This window comes from Cupressus sempervirens, chromosome 3 (genome assembly GCF_028749045.1).
Source record: "Cupressus sempervirens isolate cs-2001-9-10 chromosome 3, ASM2874904v1, whole genome shotgun sequence".
NCBI classification, from domain to species: domain Eukaryota; kingdom Viridiplantae; phylum Streptophyta; class Pinopsida; order Cupressales; family Cupressaceae; genus Cupressus; species Cupressus sempervirens.
The window spans coordinates 1,089,815,276-1,089,834,440 of record NC_143120.1 but is presented as its reverse complement, the minus strand read 5'-3'; positions in this window follow the sequence as shown (position 1 = coordinate 1,089,834,440).

Sequence of the window (19,165 nt, the reverse complement as noted above, 5' to 3'; positions counted from 1 at the left end):
TTTGGACACTAACTACAGAAACCACATGAGTGTTAATGGAAGTCTAGTTTTATTTATTGATTGAAATTTTAAGTCTCAAATCAGTAGGGGAAGTAATGGAACCATTCTTATTGTGGGAAAAGGATCTATAATGATCTGCACCAAGCAAGGTGAGAAGAGAGAAATTCAAAATGTTTACTTTTCCCTAGCTATGAAGCAAAATTTGATGAATGTTGGATAAATTATTCAGAATGGTTACAAGGTTCCTATGGAAAATGAAAAGTGTGTCATTCATGAGAAATATTGGAGTAAGAATATTCTAGTACCAGTTCAAATGAAAAGGAACTAAATGTTCCCCTTGATGATAAAGACTTGTTTCTCTTCTCAAATTGTTGTTGCACCTCCTAATCATGCATGTACAACAATACATCAAAAATCATCCCTAAAGAGCATGATTGAAGACCCCTTCAAGCTATGGCATCTTAGACATGGACATCTTGGTTTTGTTGGTTTAAATTTATTGTTCAAGAAAATAATGGGTGATAATTTTCCATATATTGTAAAGTCATGTGACAAGTGCAAGGCTTGTTTTTTGGGTAAAAAATAGTATTTCCTTTCACTATGATAATTAAACAAGGGAAAGGGCACGATTAGAGCTGGTGCATTTTGATTTAGTGGTCCTATGCAAACCACTTATATTGGGTGAAGTACTTATTTTATGACCTTTATAGATGATTTCAATCATAGGACATGGGTGTATTTTTTTAAAATAAAATAGGAAGCATTTCAAAACTTTGTTGAATTTAAAGCTCAGGGTAAAAAGTAATGCAGACACTATGTAAAAGTTCTAAGGTCATGTTGGTGTTTTGAAATGTCACAGTTTCAAATTGTCTTGATGAGAAAAAAATACATCTAGGGGTAGCTACTTCCCATATGCAACATATCCTTTAAGCTTTAGGCTTTGCAAAACCTAGGTGGGTAGACCTATAGATTCTTTATATGGTACCAGTATTCAAAGCATACACTAAATCTAAAAAAAGAAGATAAAACACTTATATCTTATGTACTTATGCAAAGATCATAGACATAAAATAGCTAATAACATGACCTAAGAAATTGATAAGCTAAGTGAGGGCATCCTTTCAACTCTTAAATGAAAAGGGAAATGGATGATTATAAGTTTGATTTTCAGCAAAACCATGATATGAACAACATAACACTTTGGTCCTATAGATAATCAGCTCATTATCTATTGAGAAGTCCCACAAACTCATAACACACATCCCTAAAAGTCATTGATATATTCCATACATTAGGACTTCCTAATCTATCCATTCACCTTGTGAATTATACATCTACATCTTTCTAAATCTCATACTCGACCTATCCCTTCATGATATCTGCAACCCTATGATGATAAACTAAGCATTTACATAACTCCTTGAATCACAAGAAAAAAATATGAACATATATGATCTAAAATAGATTGCAATTGTACAATATGCACCTTGTACATATATCACAAAATATCACAAATAGCATGAACATGAGACAAAACTCAGATATAAGATTAACTTGCTACTACACTTTTATTTATTTCCTTGAAAAAAATAGAATAAGATGCATAAAATTGAATCATAAAACTACCTAAGAAATCAAAACTAGTTTTATTCTTATTACTTGTTATTCATTACAAGAGAAAATGCTAAATAAAATGGTATCATAGTAATGAAGCATATCAAAAACTAGAATTGACTAGTCTCATAGTAAAAATTGGAACCCTTACAATGAGAAAGAAAGAGAAAGATATAGGAAATAAGAAGAAGTTGAATCTAATTTGGAAGTGACATGTGTCCACTTGAATCTTCATTCCCTAATGTTGGAAAGCATCTCTCATCTTTCTATAACTAAAAATTCGATATGATTCTCATCATTGTTCTATAAAATACTAAAAATGTTCCTCCAATTGATGAGGAACCCTATCTTTGAAAAAATATTAGATATGAATTTGAAATGCTGATAAAACCTTTATTAAATTGACTTGGAGTGAAATTATCCATCCCTAACTACATCCCTATTGCCTCTAGTGTTCATCCAATTCACCATCTTGCTAAAATTCAAATTTGAACTATTATACCTAAATGAGACTGAAAAATGGATACCTGAGACAAAACCTTGAATAGCTTGAGCAGGTGGCTTCCTATGTGAAAACAAACCACAAAAATGGAAAATAATTTCTCGCTCGATTCTGATGATATATAATAGTGCTATATTGGCGCATCTCAAAATAAAAAATAGGCCCCTGACATGCCTTTCTGGTTTTCTTTTTTACAAATATTTTACCCTTTTTCTAAATTTGAATCTTCGGTATATAAAACTTTTGAATTTAAAATGGCCCTATATGTGATTTTTGAAGGAAATAATAAAATATTTAAATTTTTGCACTTTTGAAATTTCCCTCAAAATTGTTATCTAAGTCAAACAACTTTGACCACATGTACCATGTGGCAACATGTCATTGGTTGAGATCTGCCATGTTACCTATCACCAGGCATCATGTGGCACCCTCTAATTTGTCCACTAGTTACCTAACATGTTGCCATGTGGCAGCTTCTCATTACACCTCCTATTGCACAATCACCACCATGTCATCACTTTGTTGACCCCTCGCCACATCACCACCACATGGAAATCTCTTATTGGTTAAAATTTCACCTTACCACATCATCACTAACCTAGGTCTATTGTCACATGTTTGCTAGGCACTTCCCCACATTTCTTAAATTTTGTGCATCTTCATAATGTGGGGAAGTGTCAACCAGCAGATTGGACACATGACATAATCTAGTGAACTACAATTTGTACCTTACATGTCATTTCTGATCACCAAATATTAGCTAGGCACTTTCCAACATGCACAATCAACAACTACCACAATGCATATGCAACTATCGCACATGTGTACTACTTCACCATGTTGGCACCTTGATTTTTGTGCCCAGCCAGTAGACCACAACCACATGTCACATTTTTTTTGGTCTAGTAAAATCCAGTCAAAATTTTCTCAATTGATGTACTTGGTCAAAATTTCTTAAATCATCCTCCATCTCAGGGCCCACATGTGCAACTTGAGGTTTCAAAATCCTCAAGTGTCTTTTTAGAAAATAAATAATATTGCACCTAGATATAAAAATGCGAATAAGGCTTGCACTATAACAAATGTGGGATAAATCTAAAACTTATTTTATCTTTTTCCCCATTTGGTTGTGCACTTTCCTTCAATTCTAATCATGCATGATTCTCAATACTAATTTAATTTCTCCAAACTACCATAAGCAAAGTCATTGACTCTATTCTGAAAGCATTTCCCAAACATGCAAGTTTTAAACTCAAACATGATGAACTTACTCTTACACTATCCCTTTGAACTCATGCTCAAAATTTGTGCTATCACTTTGAACTTACTCTTATGCTGGACATGATTAACTTGTAGGATGACTTCAAAATCAAGAAGAAAATTGTGCTTCAAACCTTCTACACATGTCACAGTTAAGAAGACCCATTTTTTATCAACAAAATACCTTTAAGCATTTCTAACCCCTCTTGTAGCTAGAGACTTGCACATTGCTTCCTCACTAGACCAGATAAATCAGAATAATTAATCAAGTAAACAAACTCCACCGTCCTTTAAGAACTTCTAACTCCCTAGAAACTCCACCCTCCTTATCTTTCCTTTCAATGCTAAAATCTTTGTATTACTAATGTGATGTGACTGAACTAAACTAGGCTCTTGAAACTGGTAGGTTTTGAAGCATTCATATGTACATTTCACCTTCCACTTCAATGGTCAAAATTAGTGATCTGACATTGGCTCATCTAGCATAAGCAATAATTTGGAAGTTCTGTAATCATTGCACTAACTATGAACTTCATTAAAGATGACCTTATAAAAAACTAACACAAGAGTTTGGATCATTGACAAATGCATTAATCAACACTTCCTATTGTCCAATTATTGATCCAAGTTTCCATTGTTCAATACTAACATTTTGATGCATACAGATCAAGCATTGAATGTTACAATAGCATGAACTTTATTTTGTATCTCATCTATGATCTTCTAAGATTATTTTCTTCTTTACATACACCTCTAAACCCATTCTACTAACCACAAGCTTTTTGCTACACCATTTGAGTTGGAAAGGTATATTAATGAACCCAAAGAGTAGTCTTTATTGAATCATCTTCTGAATATCAAACTCATCATGGTTTCAAAACCATTTCCATTAAAATGTTATAAGTGGATGTTTATTGTAATCAAATTCTAGAAAAGAAAGATGTTAACCTAATTCACCAGTCATCCAAGCTCATCATAAGATGATAATGAGGCAATTACTTGACTGAATGCCTTCTTAACAATACTTTTAGACACTAATAGAAAGTAGTCTGATTTAATCTCTCTCATTTTTGGAAGAAGATTACTTATTTAATTTCCTTATAAGATAACATGTTGCATGGCCCAAACATGAATCATGGTTTGAGAAAGATCATTGAGAATAAATTAAATGATAATTTAACAAGTTAATTAAACTTTACATGAGATACTTGGATCAACATGCACATCAACTAGAAACATAATGATTAGGATCATCATAACATTTTTCAAACATTTCAAATAATTGTAGCATCCCAACAGTTTGATGGAATCAATTGGGCCCACAAAGTGGGTCAAGTTAAAAGAAATTCAAACTAAAACACCTGACCCATCAAATTGGCCAACTAAACACTTGACACTGATCAAAATCAAAATCCATCACTAAACTACCAATTAAAACTCATTTATCATTTTCTACTAACTATTATTTTCTTGCCAAGGGTTCCTCTAACTAGTCTTACAAAAGAAACAAAACATCCAATGTTGATTCTTTACTTCATATTCTATTACCCTTTCAGATCTCCTCTCATGATGACTTTGGGGTCAAAAAATATTGACCATCAAATTTGTCTCCTTAAAACTACTTGTAAGAAAATATGTTAGAAAATCATAAATCACATTCAATTTTGGTTTTGAAAATAGGTCAAACGGATACTAGGGGGCATGAAAAATGGGGTATTGGTTCACTGTCACAAGGAGAGTATATTTATGGGATTTGGGCTCATGAAAAATAACTAGATGCATTTTCTAAGAAGTCAAAGTGAGCTACATGGATTTGAAGAACTGGAAACAATTCCAAAAAAATGATTTTGGCAAATGGAAAGGACTTGGGAATGTGTGCAAATAGATTTGTCAAGACTTTCAAACTAGCATAGTTAAAGAATTTTCAAAGTTAAACAAAATGTACAATAAATTTGATTTAGGTAATCATAGATTTAGAGTTATGACATCCCAATAAAGGGTACTAATCAATCTGCATTTTTTGACACCAGTAAAACTTTAGAAATTGTATTCGGAATTGTGTTCAAAAACTGATCAAATGGATTCATCGTAGGCTGAAATATGAAACATAGAAAGTGTTTGACCTCTAGAATACAATGCAAAAGGAATTTTTTCATTTTGGTCAACTAGGTCAAAGTTTAAAAAGGTCAAGTAGGGCCTCCTCAAATTTTGAACAATTTAGATCAGCATGACAACAATGAGTAACTGACTTTGAGGGAATCAAAACTTAGTCAAAACATGTCAAGATTACTTGAAATTTGAAACATAGGTTCTCTAATATGCATACTAAACATCCCCAAAGTGGAGATTCGTGAAACATTATTGGGTTTGAAATATTCAATTGCAATCTAGGCCTCTTGTCATTGTTTGACACTTAGGCAAAAATGCAAATTTGGACACTACTCAAAACAAGATCTCACAGTAAATTCAAAATGGTAATTTATTTTCATGGGATGCATGGATGTGCTACATGCAAGATGTTAGAAATATTAAACACCTCTTAGGCCTCAAAAGGACAACCGGATACACATGCATTAAAAGTGCTTATAGGACTCAAAAATTTGGAATGGTACTCAAATTAGGAATGTGATTTTAAGTCCCAATAGGTCAGATAGAGGGCGAGGACTATACCTCCAATTATTTTTTAAATTTTTGCAAGAAAAATAGCATCAAGAAGAAGCTTACATCCAGTCATACTCTACAAAAAAATGAAGTAGCTGATAAGAGAAATAGAACCATTGTTGAGATGATAAGGAACATGATGAAAGCAAAGGGACTCCCAACTGAATATTGGAAAGAGGTTGTAGTAACAATAGTATGCTTGACAGATAGGTGTCCAATGAGGGTAGTCCATGAAAATATTCCCCTTGAGACATGGGAAAGACATAGATGAATAGTTCATCACTTGAGGATGTTTCAGTGTGTAGCATATGCACATGTGCCAAAGGAGAAAAGGAAAAAGTTGGATGAAAAGTGTGTGAAATGCATCTTCATAGGTTATCGTTCATAATCAAATCCCTATATATTTTGTGATCTAATCACCAAAAGGATCATCATTTCAAGAGATGTAGAGTTTCTTGAAAATCAGTCATGGGATGTCTCAGTGGATGAATCTTCAAGCACTTCAAGTAAAGTGTCAACTATTGATGAAGAAGATGAAGTTGGTGACCAAAAAAATGAAGGAGCAGTAAATATAGATTGCTAAAAACAAAGGTAAAAAGAAAAGAAACCTAAAAAATGTAGAGAATCAGCTCCTAGTAGCTCTAGATAGATCTAAATTGGTATGAAAAATAGTAGCAGTGGTAGTACTGAAAATTTTGATCCCACTCTTAGCTCATTATTGAAAAGAAAGACTAAGAGTCTAAGGGAGATATACTATGATGAGAGTTTGAATTTTTCATTATTTTCTCATAGTGATCCAATCTATTTTGAAGAAGCCATGAAGGATAAGAAATGGTGTAATGCCACGGATGAGGAAATAGATGCTATAGAGAGAAATGAAACATGAGAGTTAATTGTTTTGCCTCCCAAGAAACAAGTAATTGGAGTTAAATGGGTCTATAAGACCAAATGCAATGCTAAAGGGAAAATAGATAGGAATAAGCCACGATTAGAGGTCAAGGGGTACAAATAGAAATGTGGTAGAGATTATGATGAGACTTATGCCCTAGTTGAAAGAATAGAAACCATGTATGTTATCATAGCAATTGCAGCCAAGCACAAATGGAAGGTATACCAAATGAATGTGAAGTTCACCTTCTTCAATGGAGTATTGAAAGAAGACATGTATGTAGAGAAACCACCTAGTTAGGAAGTTATAGGCGAGGAACACAAGGTGTATAGGTTGAAGAGAGCTCTTTACAGGCTCAAGCAAGGTCCATAGGCATGGTATAGTAGGATTAAATCATACTAGATGAGAAATGGCTTTAGAAAAACACCTAATGAGCCCACATTATACATAAAGACAAAAATATGGAAATTTCTTAATTATTGTCTTGTATGTAGATGACTTAATTTTCATTGGAAATGATAATTTCCTAATTTGTGAGTCCAAAGAGGCTATGAAGAGTGAATTTGAGATGACAAACTTAGGTATTTTGAAGTACTTTCTAGGCATAGAAGTAAAACAAATGTATGATGGCATTTTTATCTCTTAAGAAAAATTTCATGTCCCCTTTTCAAATAATAAAAAAATAATAATCTTTGCTAAGACAGGTAGGCCCAAGAAAGTGAAGTTTTGGAAAAAGGGGGGGTTAATCTTTGGAAACCGTTGGACTAATAAATGAAATTATTATTAAAATATGTTTCATTAACCTCTCTTGGATGTTAGTTATGATTATGGCCTCTTTTAAGGGGTTTGGAGGCATTTTGGGGAGGGAGAGAACTTGATTTTTGCTCATTCTTTGTTATTCTTCAGAGGCTGCCAAACCTGTGGAGAAGGAGACCCAAGAACGGGAGTTTGCAGGTTTCCAGGGAGACCCAAGAATGGGAGTTTGTAGGTTTTCAGGAAGGCTAAAGATGGGATTTTGAAGCCATTCCATGTGCATGCTCATACAGAGTTCTCCTTTGTGCTGAACAGTGTAGATTTGTGGGTTTTTGGGTGTGTTTTTTGCATGAGTTTGGTGTTTTCAGTTGAGCATTTCATATCAGTTTTGGTTGCTGCTATATTTCAGACTTTAAGCTGTTAAAATAGAGCTGAATATATGTATTGGGACGTGATTAAACTTCTGAGATAGTTTATTAGTGTTTTTGTGGTGTTTTCGAGCATTTTTGTGTTAATTTCAGGAGCCCGATGAGCATAGTTTTTGTCCTACATTTGTGAGCTGTTGTGTAAAGGCTATATAGATCTAGAAATGTAATTTTGTATACTATTATGCTGCTGAAAAATCTGTAAAAATGGTCATTTTCAGATTTATTAATAATAGGTGAAGCTGTGAAGCTTTTGGCACCATTTCTGGCATACCTGATTTGGGGTTTCTTGAGAAATTTGGAGGATCTTTGTGATATTAGTTGTTTGATCTTAAAGATCTGATTAAAGATTGTAAATATCATAAAAAATAAGAAAAGGGACATTTTAGTGGTATCAGAGCCATGATCTTGCCAGCCTGAGGGTTTGTAGAAGTTGCAGGTCAGTTTTGACAACTACCCAGATCTTGCATGTCAGTTTTGACAACTACCCAGATTTTGCATGTCATAATTTATGGTTGCATGTTTCTTCTAATCAGCTACATGTTAAAATTTATGGTTAAATTCTAATTCTAATCATTTTCATGTTATTTCTTGGTGAATTTGGTGGTTGTAGAAGTTTGCATGTCAGTTTTGACAACTAGCCAGATCTTGCATGTCAGTTTTGACAACTACCCAGATCTTGCATGTCAGTTTTGATAACTACCCAAATCTTGCATGTCAAAATTTATGGTTGCATTCTACTTCCAATCATATTCATGTTATTTCTTGGTGAATTTGGTGGTTGCATGTTGCTTCTAATCAGCTGCATGTCAAAATTTATGTTTGCATGCAACTAAGTGAAAGAGAAAAAAGATATTTGCAGCGAGAAAAGAATAAAGAAATTTTGATCAAACCTCCAGTTGAAAGTAAAAGTACAAAATCAAAGGAAGGGAAAATTATGGCTGATCCAGATGAGATGGCAAAGAAATTCTTCCAAGACATCCAAAATACTCAGAAGCAAACAGTGGATAGTTTGGCAGAAACTAGAGAGGCTTTGTGAATATTGATAGAAAAACTACAAGGAGTTGCATCTATTAATGAGAAAGGGAGCACTTCAGAGGAGCCAAGAAATCTAAAATCCACACCATCTAAATCAACCAAAACTATTTTCTTGCCTACAGATGAGCCACCAGTACCAAATCTAGCCATTAATCCTATGGAAGAGGTTATAGGTAACTTGATTACATTAAGAGCTACTTATAATGGCTTAGATGATGACTTTTGTAGTTCAATTCCTTTTAGAGAATATGTGGATATGATGAACACTTTGATGCCCAAGAAAGAGTACAGAAGGGAGCATGACATAAGTGGAAGAGAGCTCAAAAATAAAATAAGCAAGTTTATAGCACCTACTTTTGATGGAACAAATAAAATTTCAGCTAGAGCATGGCTACAAAAATTACAGACCTTCTTCACACTTAACCCCATGAAGGAGAGTGATGTTGTTCAAATTGCAAGTCTACACTTGGAAGATGCAGCCTATGATTGGTGGTATCATGGAATGACTACTCAAGGTCATGATCAGGTAACTACATTTGATGATTTTAGTCAAAGAGTGATAGATAGATTTGACCTCAAGGATGATGATTATGAGGATGTTGTTGTGCATGATGGTGAGATACCTGGTGTAGATGAGCAGACATTGAGCATTCATGACTTTTCTAAGAGAGAGTACCAGGCACAGTTAGATGCTTCGTCACATGAGGTTGAGGCTAGTAGTACTTCACATGATTTATCCCGCCAGCTGAAGGTGTGTGAAGATAGTATTGTTACTACATTATCTCATCATGACAGGTATGTGGAGTTAGTTGGTATTGGTCATATTACTCAAGTCAGGATTTTTCTTGAGTTACGACCTAATTCTAGTTTACAGATATGGACTCGAGATTCTTATATTGGCATTTGGGGTTCAGTTGATTGTAAATCATTAACACTTTTTGGTAGCAATGATTGTTTGGGTGCCACCATGGATTTGATTAGCAGATTGCACGGTGTTGTCTTTTCTTGTGCCAGGAGCTTATCCGATGTTTGTATTAGTTTTTATACACCGGTGTTGGGCTTTGTTCATATATCTAGTCGACCATACTTGCTGGAATGTGCTGATGATATTTCATATTTGGCAGTGTGTACAGATGAGTCCCAGGATCATATTGGCATTGATGACATCCAGGAGGATGTAGTGGGCAGTTTTGAAGAATTAGTTTCCTTGGGTACAGAGGAGTTTGACAGTAGTGCTAATGTTTTTGATACTCCGTATGTTGATATGAGCTTTAGATTTAATTCACAGGGTATGGATTGTAATACTCTAGAGACTAGTGACTTTGAGGATACTCCTTTAGACAGTGCATCAGAGGAGGTTTGTAGGAGACAGTCAAGCCAGTGCCATAATGTGCCTAATCAGTTAAGAGTTAGTGACCGAGACATTGCTATCGCTTGCCAGCATTTTGATGCTGCTCGTCAGTTGTTAGTAGTTTATGGATGGGGTTCTCCTACTAGTGATGAGCAGGAAGGTAGTTATCTTTCCTTGACAGAGATCCACTCTTTATGGGAGGCTATTCAGATTTTGAGATAGGATTATATGCAGTTGGTAGCTGACAGAGATTATCTTATGGAGTGGGGCAGTACAGCATATGATGCATTGTTGGCCAACGAAGATGAGGTGAGTGAGCTTACTGAGCAACTTGAGGTGACTTCTGAGATTCTTGAGAGTACACAGTTGGCTTTCAAGGAGTCACAGTTTCATTTGGCTAAGGTGACCATGGAGTTAGAGTGGCTACAGTCTTTACCTAATTCTATACAGTCACAAGCTATGGTGTTTGGTGATCCAAGGATGTCCATGGCCAAGATTTTCAGAGATAGTGGAGATGGGGATGCATCCATCCTTGATACTAACATTGGCATATTAGGTTCATTCCCACTAGAGTCAGGTTCAGTTGAGTTGGGTTTTGTAGCAGATTGTTGTATGCCTGACATGGTGGTGGCCTCTAGTACTGATGGCACAGAGACTAGAGATGTATCAAAGAGCATTTGTGATGTTGGTGAGTCGACAGTTGGCATGGTTCCTATTAGTAATACTACTCCCTTGGTGATATCTTTAGAGATAGTTGTCAATTCCAACATAGTTAATGATCAATTGTGGTTAGTTTCATCTGGATTACAGTCTGAGCCACTGACTGAGATTGGCACATTCTATCAGCATTACACTGTGAGGTACGCTCATCAATTTACTTTTGATGACCATGTTAATGCGATTATGATACAGAGATGTACTTTGGTTCCTAGTGCTTATCATCAGTTATGGAATAGTTTGATGCCTCGGGATGAGAGTTGTGATGGGCACGACATGGTGATAGGTCCTGCAGTTGATAGCTTGATAATATATGACTTAGAGCAGGAGTTTTGGAGTGATGCTTCAGCAGGGTATATACATCAGTTAGCAATTGATCCTTGTGTTGAGGAGTTGATGGTAAGAAAATTTGGTTTGGGTTCCATTTCTTGTTGTTCATCTTGTGATGGCTTTTCACCATCAGGGGTGCATGGGAGTTATGGTTATGAGACAGTGGCCGATGATCTACAGAGTTGTGTTGATTGCAGGAGTTGTACAGTGTGTGGATTCTCCATACTTTCTATAGTTTCATATGAGAGCATTCACCATTGTTGCAGAGTTGGATTGTACATTTCGTATAGGCCAGTGGGATGCGTTGATGGTATTTATTGTGTTGGCAGTTTGATTTGTCCACTTTACTTGGGTTCTGATATTCTAAGAGTTTTTGTCTCATGGGTTTTTGACTATGGTGGTGGTGATTTTGGAGTTTGGTTGAGCTATAATTTTCAGTTTGATTATGGATTCCTCTTGATCATATTGCAGAGGATATTGCAGGAGCCTGTGTTAATTGGTAGTAGTATAGTTCATGACTACATTTGGGATCCATGTGGATTGATTGGTTTATTGTTCATCCATTGCTTGAGGACAAGCAATGTTTGGGGAGGGGAGGACTTGTCATGTCCCCTTTTCAAATAATAAAAAAATAATAATCTTTGCTAAGATAGGCAGGCCCAAGAAAGTGAAGTTTTGGAAAAAGGGGGGGTTAATCTTTGGAAACCGTTGGACTAATAAATGAAATTATTATTAAAATATGTTTCATTAACCTCTCTTGGACGTGAGTTACGATTATGGCCTCTTTTAAGGGGTTTGGAGGCATTTTGGGGAGGGAGAGAACTTGATTTTTGCTCATTCTTTGTTATTCTTCAAAGGCTGCCAAACCTGTGGAGAAGGAGACCCAAGAACGGGAGTTTGCAGGTTTCCAGGGAGACCCAAGAATGGGAGTTTGCAAGTTTCTAGGAAGGCTAAGGACAGGAGTTTGAAGCCATTCCATGTGCATGCTCATACAGAGTTTGCCTTTGTGCTGAACAGTGTAGATTTGTGGGTTTTTGGGTGTGTTTTTTGCATGAGTTTGGTGTTTTCAGTTGAGCATTTCATATCAGTTTTGGTTGCTGCTGTATTTCAGACTTTAAGATGTTAAAATAGAGCTGAATATATGTATTGGGACGTGATTAAACTTCTGAGATAGTTTATTAGTGTTTTTGTGGTGTTTTCGAGCATTTTTGTGTTAATTTCGGGAGCCCGATGAGCATAGTTTTTGTCCTACATTTGTGAGCTGTTGTGTAAAGGCTATATAGATCTGAAAATTTCATTTTGTAGGCTATTATGCTGCTGAAAAATCTGTAAAAATGGCCATTTTCAGATTTATTAATAATAGGTGAAGCTGTGAAGCTTTTGGCACCATTTCTGGCATACCCGATTTGGGGTTTCTTGAGAAATTTGGAGGATCTTTGTGATATTAGTTGTTTGATCTTAAAGATCTGATTAAAGATTGGAAATATCATACAAAATCAGAAAAGGGACATTTCAGTGGTATCAGAGCCATGATCTTGACATCATCAAGTGAAGCTAAAAAGGTAGTTATTACATATTATCTTTTGGGCTATTAATGTATGAGATTACCATAAGAATGTATCATGTTAGTATAGGTATTAGGTATTAGGTATTAGCAATTCATTCTAATGTGTGCAATCTCTTGTAATTTTTCCATTTCTTTGAAACAATTTGAGATAACTACGAGACATTATTAGTAGCTTTTATCTACTCTTAATTATCACTTTGGATTAGAGTAGGAACACATTTAAATTATAGTGAAATATAGTCAAGAACTCACACACAAAAACTATCCAAGTATGAAAAAATCAAGGAGCAACTATAGATAACATAATTTGAAAATAAAACTTTAGCTATGTGGTGTGTACAAGCCACATTGAAGATTCAATCATCCCCTTCTGAGGACCTAGCCTTCTCTACCTTGACTACACTCATCGTAGTATCCCTACATCCACTCAAACACTCACAACAAGGAAGGTGTCAATACCTACATAATATGACATAAACATAAATGAGTCACTTAAACTATCATGTTCACATAATGAGATAACATACAATCTTCATTAACATCATGATTTCATATAACATCATCATAAAAATACATCAATGCATCTAATCAATGTTCAACACAAAGTTGACCAAGTCAAGGTCGACAAAATCACCAAATAAGTAGGTAAATATAGGAGTGTCAAAAGAAAAAATGTGAAATTAAGAGGGAATAAAATATAACCTGAAAAGAAGGGGGGGGGGGAGAGAGAGAGAGAGAGAGAGAGAGAGAGAGAGAGAGAGAGAACAAAAGTAATTCTCATGGGAGATACAAATCTCCTAAAATGATCAAAACTAAAATATTAGTCCATTTTAACGTGGTTACAAAGAGAAGAAAAGAAAATGAAGATGATTTTGATGATGAGTATATTAAGCTTTACGAAAAAAGATGATGATCTATCTTTATTGTAACTTGAAACAAATAATATAATTATATATAATTAAAAAATTGGAAACCTTTTTCCAAATATTTATATGTGAATGACAATTGAATACATTATTTTAATATTAAATTATTATTTGTACTGAATATAAGATCTAAAACAAGTACAAGAATAATAAAAATACACCTTTTAAAAAAACATTATTACTTACTTACTATACATTTTATCATTTGTTTCAGTAAATACCTCTTCTGTATCAAGCAAATTTGACTCACTCTATCACTTTTATCAAACAAACTTATGGCATTTATTTATAGATTATGCTCGGTAAAATTTGTATAACACATAATCAATAAATAACTAGAATTCAGCAATGGACTGACAGACATGCATCCGATAGTTAAGAAATAGATGGAATCTTATCTAAGAATTTGTGTTATCAAATAGCAATAATACTAATAACCATGTTCATATATGCAAGATATCAAAGACCGTATATCTAAATTCTAAGAATGATGAGATTTATTAGGAAACTTCTTTGCAAACTAATCCCTCTATAATTTCCAAAAAGTGATAATTTTATAATGCATAAAACTCAGTCCAATTTGCATCTATTTAGAGATAACAATATACCTCACAAATTCCAAATTTAGGTACATCTAGGTCTTTCAAAAGGACACTTTTAAATATTTACAATGCAATAATTGACTTCAAATTCTATGGTCTGAAGTAAATGAATCCAATAGGGTTGCACTTAAACTCTTGAAAATGAGAACAATAATTGAAAAGAAAAAGTTTTTTCATGTGATTCAATATTCAACAATAGTAATTGAAAGAATAAAAAAAAAGGGGAGTTTAATTTCACGTTACAACTTTTTCTTTCCCACTCGATTGATATTTTGAATTTGGATGAGTGTGGATTCTCTTGAGGGGCCAGGCCTAGCCTTGGATCCCCACCCAGACTTGCATCTTGTTCTGACTGTAACTAGGGTTACCTAGGGGAATGTTGATGCTACTCATCCTATTTTGGGGTGTCGATGGATTCAATGGCTTTTTTTGTGGGCTAGGAGATTCAAATGAGCCAGACAAGTCCTCTATTGGTGGGCCAAGAGATTTAAGAAAGTCATACTAGGGCTCGAGGTTGGAATGAAGTTCTTCTTGGAGACAAAGTGGCTAATACCCCATTGGAAACTAGTGTTCAGTGCTAAGGAGCAGGTGGAAATAGTGGTACCAAATAGTTTGGTTGACAATGTGTTAGCTAATTTGAAGCTCTACCTCATAGGTAGATTTGTTTCCTTCTACCCATCGATTGAGATGGTCAGGAAGTGGGTTAGCCAAAAAAGGAAGTTGAATGGGAGTGTGATGGTTTCGGCCATGTCAGGAGGCCTATTTTGCTTTAAATTTAAAGCAGCAGAATATATGACAATGATGATAGTTGGTTCTTGGTCATATGGAAAGCATACCCTTGTGGTAGTGAAGTGGCATCCAGTGTTGGACCTAGTGAAAGAGGAAAATAAGATGGCTCTGGTTTGGGTTAGGTTATCAAGCCTTCCACTTGAGCTTTGGGATGAGAGGATCCTAAAATTTATTGGGGTTTATTTTGGGTGCTTTGTGTTGCTCCACTTTTCACCCCATAACCATTTTGTAAAGTGAAGAATTTTTTGTCCTAGTTAAGTCCTAGGTATGTCTAAGTCTAAGTTTAGGTCCCCTTAGGTGGAAGGAGTCTTCATTGGATTTTTCATCTCCCCCTTCCCCACATTTCATAGTCAGGTGGTTTTCCTTTATGTTGTGAGTCTTGTGGGTACCTTAGTACCTAATCCGATGGAGATTCCCATAACATGCAAAGATCATTCACAAAAGTTTTGTTTTCTTGTGGCCTATCATATTCTCCATGAAAAGAAGAAGCTTGCAAAAATATGGACTTCACCTTCTCCTCGGTGGGTTTCCAACCCATAAAGGAAATTTCCCATGAAGAGAACCAAATGATGCATGTGAGCCATAATAAGAAGATGATAAAGTACCTTATGATGAATTCTAATTTCTTTTATGATTATCTATCTCGGGAGGTATTAAAGATCCATCACAACTCTCAAAATCATCTTAGGAAAAAAATTGAAAATTGCCTTCTCCTCGGTGGGCTTTCCACCCATGAAGTTTGTTTTCCACAAAAGGTGATTCTAGAGGAAATGAAATGAGTTATTGGTCCCTAACTAAGATTCATACTCCTTATGGACATCTCTAAACCCAAAGGAAGCAATAATTCAAAAGGTAAAGTTAAAAGAAGGCCTGGGCAGAGAAATGAAAATCATCTTCTCCTCAGTGGGTTTCCAACTCATGGGGACGATCATCTACATTTAAAAGAAAATCAAGTTTATAAATGAATTGAACCCACATTTCACATGAAAAATATCTTAAGATGATAATGGAAAAAATATGACCATTGCGAGAAAGATCTATTAGATAGGATTTGATTTGGAAAATATTTTCTTACAAAGTACTCTATTCATAGCTTCCTAAAACTTAATGGGAAATGGAAAAGTAAGTGTGAAAGGATGGAAAGTTACCGTTGGGCCAATAGAATAGTGAAAAGACACCAAGCTATCTGTTAAGACCCCCATATTTACTATTTCAATAGATTTATCCTTTATTTCATTCATGTGGTGTGAATACTGAAGATCAATGAGTGAATTGAAACTCCTATATAGATGGAAACATAAATAGTTATACAAACTACCATTCTTTCTTGAATTGTTATTATGTTAATTTGCACAATTTTTTTCCAATAGCCTATGTTTGTACATTTGCTATTCTTTTCTTCTTCTAGATTCAAAATTCAATTCATTCTCTAAGAGAATGGCAACTGGATTAAAGATCTTTGATGGGATGAATGGAATCAATTCCACACTATAGAATTTCACCAACACTTCTCTCCCTTTTTATGATATGCAAGATTTTCAAAAGAGAGTAAAATCAAAGCCAATTCATCTCATAACTAAGAAGCTTTCAGGATGTGGGCTAGTTGAAGTAGCTAGTTTCCCAGTATCATTCCAAGGCCCAAAATTAATCTATGAATGCATAAATCACTACACCCCAGATACCAGGTAGATTGTATTACCTAATAATACTGTATTGATTTCCATTGATATAAAAATAGTTGTGAATTCTCTATGAATTCAAGAGTGAGAGGAGTTTATAGATTTGACAATTGGTGGGGCTGTCTCTAATTTTTCCACAAAGAAAAAGGTCTGAATAAAGGAGATTATGCAAACATGGTTTCAAAAGCTATGGAGCGCCAAGAGTAAGGTCCCTAAGACCCTTTTTTTTACTAATCTCAAACCTAAGATTGTACACATTCTATTCCTTCTGCACAGATTGAAAGGTGAGGTAGAAGCTTTAAATTTCATTGAGAAATATTTCTTTTTGGTAAAATTTATCTATTTAGATACCCAATATATTGACTAGGCTCATGAAGTAAGTGAGAATCTATCAAATTCTCTCAGTGTTGTGATGTTCTAGAACACCTTCTATATGTCCTCTTTTCATATTTACATGCTAGCTTCTCTACAGTTATGGTCGGATCTTACAAGGGTAGAAAATTTCCCTAACAATTTGAATTCTACCCATGTTTGCATCTAGAAAATAGTTATGCTAAATATATAAGAGTTAATGATGCATTTACAATGAGAATATGTAGGGAACTCAAAGGATGCCTAGAGAAGAGATTCAATCCAGAAGTAATGGCATTTATTAGTTAGTTTGGAAGCTATTTTACCTAGTTCTTATCTTTCTCATATTTACATCTTGGAGCCTTCGATGGATTCCCCTTTAAGCTGTCAAGGAATTCAAGCAACATGATTGTACTGATCAAGATAGTGATGCAAGAAATCCAAGTGAACATGTTGAACGAGAGTTTGAAGAAGAAGGGATATGAGTTCCCTATGAAGATGGGATCTTTTAGTTTTGAATCCCATTCTAATGTAAAGAATATGCTAAAGACCTTGGAGATGAAATATAGATTGGAAATGTATGAGGTCTTAAGGACTATATTTAACTCGAATGGATATGCACATGAAGTGTTGCAGATTGGGAGTGTGATCAAGCACATCACCATAGTTGAAGACTATTGGGTGGATTGTAAAGATGAATTTCATATTTGAGACCATGCTTTTTCTAGATTCACAGTGGATCAAGTAAAGATGTATAAAGTCAACCTTGATGTTGAAGGAATTGAAGATAATGGGTAGAATATGTAGAGTAATACATATTTAACAAAGATAAGAAATACCCTTATTTTTTCAGAGCCCCATCAAGATGTTGGGGATGATATACATATTATGATGGCCTAAATTATTAAAAGGACATGGAAGTGGGTCGAGTGAGCTACAGCAAGAAAAATATGAAGTAAGTGCACTCCAACACAAGCTCCCTCAACATTTTCCCCTATCACCTTACAAGCTGACACATTAGGTGTGACCCTAGCCATCACTCAAGGACCAACTCAATTGGCGGGTGGAGGTTATCAACCTCTAGATAAAAATATTCCCTTGACAAAAACTTGTCAAGATGGATCTTCTCTAGTGATTGGTACCCAATGAAAATATGAGAAGAAAGTGGGTGAACCAAAAGACAATGCTATTACTCTAGTCCCCTCACCTCATAGCAGTCATGTTCCAACTATAAGTGCTACACTTCTCCTGCCAAGTAGCCCTCAAGTGCAAGTAGTAGATTTAGGAGATGGAGGGAGTAGTGATAGTGAGTCCACCAACTTAAATGAAGTAGCTAACAAGACCATGGGAATGGAGAAAGGCTAAGAGTCCTCAAAGCTTGTCTCTCAAGCCCAAAGGAATCCTTTCTATTTGATAATGAAAATAATTACTTTGGTCAAGAGGAAATTTTTTAGCATAGATTCAGTTAGCATGATTTCCAAGGTGATAGGCACTGATTCCTATTTGGAGACACTTGAGAGAGGAATAGAAACAGACAGGATGAAGGGGCTCCCAATAAGGAAACCTTATCTCTTGTGGTTCATTCTAGATTTGCATTAAGTAAGGTCAAGAAATAGAAGACCCTATCTATTCTTAGACAAGATCTAGAAATAGGACACCTAACAATGGAGATTGTGAAACCCACCAAAGATGAGAGAATTGAAGATATCTC